A 6296-nucleotide genomic window follows, 5' to 3' on the forward strand; every position below is an offset into this window, starting at 1 on the left:
GCACAAAACCAAGCTTCTGCTATGGCCATTCCAGTTCCCTGACCTGAACCCTATAGAAAATGAGTGTGGTGAACTGAAGAGAAGAAGCACCATCATGGAGCTGGGAATCTAAAGGGTCTGGAGTGATTCTGGATGAAGGAATGGTCTCTGATCTCTTGTCAGGTGTTCTCTAACCTCATCAGGCATTATAGGAGAAAATTTAGAGCTGTTAAACTGGCAAATGGAGGTTTCAAAAAGTATTGAATAAAAGGGTGCCGTTAATTGTGGCCAATGTGTATTAGAGAAAAACATTTATTCCATAATGACATTTCCCCCCATTTTAAATTCTTATTATCCAATGAAAGGTTAGATTTTTGTAAATTTTTTAAATAAAAGATCAAAAGGATTAACAATGCAGATTAATTTTCACAGCCTTCTTTGATCATATTTACCAAGGGTGCCGATATTTTTGGCCGTGACTGTATATATATATATATATATATATAGTGGGTATAAAAAAGAATCACCCCCCTTTAAAATAATAAATTTTTGTTGCTTTGCAGCCTGAAATGAAGACAGACACAGTTTTTGTTTTATTCAGCTGTATTTACTCAGTGCAACTTATAACATCTAAGTGAAAGATATAACACCAACATGTTAGAAAAAAAATAAAAAAACAGAATCACGGAGTGGGAAAAAGGATCACCCCCTTGTGTCGGTATTTTGTTGAACCACCTTTTGCTTTAATTACAGCCTTTAGTCTGCTGGGATTTGTCTCTACTAACTTTGCACATCTAGACTTTGTAATATTTGCCCACTCTTCTTTGCAGAACTGCTCAAGTTCAGTTAAATTTGATGGTGACTGTTTGTGGACTGCAGTCTTCAAGTCATTCCACAGATTCTTAATGGGGTTTAAGTCCGGGCTCTGACTAGGCCATGCAAGGACATTCACCTTTTTCTCCTTCAACCACTATGTGCTCAGTTTTGCTGTGTGCTTTGGCTCATTGTCATGTTGAAAGGAAAACCTTCTTCCCATTGACAACTTTCTGGCAGAGAGCAGCAGATTTTCCTCAAGAATTTGATGGTATTTTGCCCCATCCATTTTTCCTTCTATTCTGACAATTGCTCCAGTCCCTGCTATTATTATTTAATATTTGTGATATTGTTGTCACGTGCTCACAATGACCACACTTTGTCATAAATTCCTGTAACTGCTTTAGAGTTTCTGTAGGCCTCTTGGTAGCCTCTCTGACCAGCTTCCTCCTGGCTTTTTCATCCAGTTTGGAGCAACGTCCTGATCCAGGGAGGGTCTGTGTTGTACCAAATACCTTCTTAATAATAGACTTCACTGTGCTTCTAGGCATTGATAAAGCCTTTGAATTTTTTTTGTATACATCTCCTGACTTGTGTGTCCACAACTTTATCCCGGAGATCTTCTGACAGTGCCTTGCACTCAAAGTTGATTGTTTGCTTCAGTTGCTCTATCAAGGACTGAAATGCTCCAGGAAAGCTCTTTTCATGCTGAGCCAATCAAAATGACCACAGCAGATCACAGTTGCATTAAGAGCCATTGCCCATCCCCAGTAACCACACTACAGTGTTCTCGACCTCTACCTGTAAGCCTACTGTATTTTACGGTGGGGTGATTATGTATGAGGTGCAGAGCAGATCTAAAGCTCTTGGCTCATACAGCCCATTCTCCCGCTCACCCTTTGATGTCCTGCTTTCATTGCTTCTCTTATGCCGGGGACAATGACAAGAACCTTTCGCCACAGTGGGCATAATGCACTTGTTGCTTTTGTTGGTTCTGTCTTTCTCCTCCACACCACAGGGGAATTTTCCTGACTGGCATAAACCGACTCATACTACCCCACCATACTGATGACTTCTGCTTCTCCTTGCAGGGCTTTAACATCATCTTCACGTCCTTCTTACGTTGATAACATAAACAGAAGATGCGCTGTCATTTGGCGGGGTAAAATTTCCTCCTGTGAAGCGCTGTGGTGTAAATTCCAGGCACTTGTTTCAGGTTTGTTCAAATCCCTTTAATTATGGTTTTGCATAGATACATATACATAGAGATGCCTCATTAACAGCGGTTTCTATGGGCCGCTATATGTAAGCCGTCTCGCCGAATCTATTACTTTCTTACTTTTACTCAAGTAAAAGTAATTCAAAGATTTACTTGAGTACAAGAAAGTACTACATTTTTAATGTTCTTAAATATTAAAGGTAAAACAAACAACAACTTTTATTTATGAAATGAAGTGCAGTAAAAAGTATGACATTATGCTTTGGAATGTAGTGAAGTAAAGTTTTCCAAAGAAAAGCACTCTGATAAACTACAGATACTTTTAAAATTTACTTGAGTAAAGTAAAAAATACTTCACTACTGTCTGCCTCTGGACGTCTGCCATATAGAAACGGCCTGTGAACACTTGAGAGCATGTTGACTGTGCTTCTGCAACCATAGTTATACACATGTATGTATGAATATCTCTATCTGCAATAGACTTCAGCAGATGATTTTGCTAGATTAACACATTACAACAAGACAAAGGCATTAGCGTATACAACATTAAAAAGTTACCATAGTTTAAAAACTTGTAACATTGAGTTAATACATATAAAAACACATTCTCATCTGTAAAAGGTTATCCCATTTCTTCAGGTTTATAAATCTCAGCAGTTTTTACAACCAGAGGCTGTGCAGTGTTGTGGCATCTTGGAAAACTCATTGATTTTTACTGAGTGACCATAGATATATACACATAGAACCTCATTAGCGGCTGTTTCTATGGGCCGCTATATGCAGTGTTGGGAAGGTTACTTTGGAATTGTAATAGGTTACAGATTACAAGTTACCCTATTTAAAATGTAATAGTAGTGTAACTTTTTCAATTACTTTATTAATGTAACTGATTACATTTGATTACTTTTTGATTACTTTTAATTACATAACGCCGTTACATGTAACTAGTTACTCCCCAACACTGGCTATATGTTACCCATCCACCATATTGTAACTATTAAAGCTGGTCCATGAATACTAGAGAGCAAATTGACTGTGTATTTGCAACCATCTTACCATAGTTTAAAAACCTGTAATATTGAGTTTTATGATTTTACTGTGATTTTTGCTGTTATTTTTACTGTGAGTGACAGCACGTTGACGCACTGACGTGTCTGGAGAGGTCGAATGTCGATCTACGTATATGTATCTATGGTGATATGGCCTTCCGTATTCTCATAGAATTAGAATTCATTATTAGTTTATACTATATATAGTTAAGGCCCGTTCACACCAAGAACGATACCTTTTTCAGTGCCCGCAACAATGGATGATACCTTTCTTTTTATTATAAGGACATGCTGCTTTTGATGTCATTTGCCCTAAATGCTCATGCTCTTTAAAGGGGTCATCAGATGCTACATGCACTTTTACAAGCTGTTTGAACTGAAATGTGTGTTGGCAGTGTGTGTACACAACCACCCTATAATGATAAAAATCCACCCAGTGTTTTTTTTTAATCTACCCATTGTTTCACTGCCGGAGAAGATGTAGACAAGAATGACTCCTAAGCAATTGAGGTGTTCTGTTGTTGGATGTAATAATGAACATAGCAGTCGTCATTTACTCCCGACATCTGAGTCGCTGAACTCGCAGTGGATTACGTTTGTTTTTGAAGGGAATCATTCGTGATCCAGCTTCACCTACAGAAGAAGTGAGTATAAGGTTTTTTTTAATGAATCTTGGCAAATTGCCTTTCCTAATAATGTGCTAATTAGCGAGTGTCACTATGAATGCGGCTAAAGTAAACAGTCTCTCTGAGAGTGGCTCAGAAGAGAGGGGCGGGGTCAGCAGAGTTCATTAACATTTAAAGGAAAATGCTACAAAACGGCTTTCTCTGAAAAGAGCTGTTTTTGACAGTGTAAAAAAGGTGTTTTTTTACACTACCATTGAGAAATTTTAACCAAACTATCTTACAGACTTTTCATTAAGACCCTAAAGAATCATATCAACTTGTGGAAAAGGGCATCCGATGACCCCTTTAAAGTCTCTGGTTGATTCTGATTGGCTGACAGTGTTTTTATCGTTCATAAGCTTTTTTTTTACAGGAGAGACAAGTCAATATTATTTTTTGTGGCAACCAACATAATGCCTGTCAATTGAGCTTAAATGTTGATTTTGGATTATTCTTATAAGTATGTCTAACATATTTCTGGCTCATATACTGTATATATATATATTGCCCTTCGTTCCTTCCTACGTGATCAGAAGGTGTATCTTCCAATGTTATGATTCTCAGAAGAGCCATTATATGAGCTGTAATGGAGAGAACATGTCAATTGATTCTCAACAGACCGAATCTTTCTGATGTACCCGCTCCATCGCCCAAAGGCAGATATAAATGGAACATACCTGTTCGTACCCAGACTGCACCTGCTTAACGCAAGTTACCAGATGTCTGTAAAATTCACTGGCACAAAATGACTCCTTTTCCACGGTTACCACCATTTTATTTGCCTGCTACATTTTTGGCATTCCACATATTGTTTTTGTTATTGTTGTATTTCCTCCATGAAAGGTGACCTGACAGGGCAAATTCGCGTGGCTCCCATGGGCACCGGAGGGCAATCATGGTGGGCCAAGCTGCTATGTGATGTGGAACAGTGCAAATAATCACCCAACCAGCTGTTTATTTTCACCTGTCCTCTCTGGCCACCATTCCAGCTTCCTCTGGACCGCGGCGGGAAGCACGCCTGATCGATCGGCGCCCCCTGTAGAAGTTAATTGGCATAAAGTGTAAATGATCCTCCTAGCCTGCATATGTGTGTATGATTGCATGCACATTGCCATCATTCTTCTTTACCAAGACAGAATTTATAGACAAGCCTCAGAATCCTCCAATTCTCCAAACCTTTTCAACATTGAAATCCAAAGATTGCTTTTTGAGAGAATAAAGCTCAAAGGATGAGTGCTCTTCCAGGTGGCTGTTGCACAAGGCTTTATGTATTTGGTAAGTAAACAGCAACATTCCAGTTGCATGACGTGACTTTTGCCAAACCAACATCTGACAATTCGTCTCATGATGGTGGAGATGGTAAACATCTGCACCCATTCTATCAACTCAAATATGTGAATGCTTGGAATTTTTTCAGAAAGCATCACTCATTTTGCTCAGGACAGCAACAAGCAACTTTGCCTGCCAGCACACACGGAGTGAGACTCACCACAGTGTAGTCGCCCCGCAATTGTACAGAAGCCGCAAGACCGGCCCGTAAAACTTGGCCCACTTTATTTTTACAATCCTCCCTTATAGGCTTAGAAAACCTGTGGAACAAATGATGCAATAACTTTTAACTAATTTAAAAGAAAGTGAATATATATGTATATATGCACTACTGTTCAAAAACTGTGAGGTCAGTAAGATTTTTTTTTAAAGAAATTAACACTTTTAATCAGTAAGGATGCATTAAATTGATTAAAAGTACAGTAAAGACATTTGTAATATTACAAAGATTTCTATTTCAAATAAATGCTGTTTTTTTTAACCATTTATTCATCACAAATATAAAAATATTAAGCAGCACAACTGTTTTCAACATTGATAACAATATGAAATGTATCTGGAGCACCAAATCAACATATTAGAATGATTTCTGAAAGATCATGTGACAGTGATGACTGGAGTAATGGCTACTGAAAATTCAGCTTTGCATCACAGGAATAAATGTCATATTAAAATACGAAACAGTATTTTAAACTATAATAATATTTCTCACTATTCCTGATTTTATTGTATTTTTGATCAAATAAATGCAGCATTGGTGAACATAAGAGAAAAATGTTTTTTTTAATCTTACCATCCTCAAACTTTTGAACAGTAGTATTTACTCTCTGAGCTTTAGCCCTTTCCAATTAAAGGTGCACTAAGCAATTTTTGCCAAACGATGATGATATTTGAAAGCACCAAAACAAACACGCACATACCCCAACAGCAGTGTTGCCAAGTCCACCGTTTTCCTGTGGAATTGCACTACTTTGAAGGGTTAGTTCACTCAAAAATGAAAATTAGCCTGTGTTTTACTCACCCTCAAAGCATCCTAGGTGTATGTGACTTTCTTCTTTCAGACGAATCCAATCGGAGTTATATTAAAAATTGTCCTGGCCCCTCCAAGCCTTTCAATGGGGGGTAAGCGGTTGTTGGTTGTCAACAGTTCAGAAGACGTGAAATAAAGTGCGCGCATCCGTAATAAAACGTCCCTCACACGGGTCCGGGGGATGAATAAAGGCCTCTTGTAGTGAATCCATG

Source organism: Sinocyclocheilus anshuiensis, unplaced genomic scaffold (genome assembly GCF_001515605.1).
Source record: "Sinocyclocheilus anshuiensis isolate Anshui unplaced genomic scaffold, SAMN03320099.WGS_v1.1 scaffold1316, whole genome shotgun sequence".
NCBI classification, from domain to species: domain Eukaryota; kingdom Metazoa; phylum Chordata; class Actinopteri; order Cypriniformes; family Cyprinidae; genus Sinocyclocheilus; species Sinocyclocheilus anshuiensis.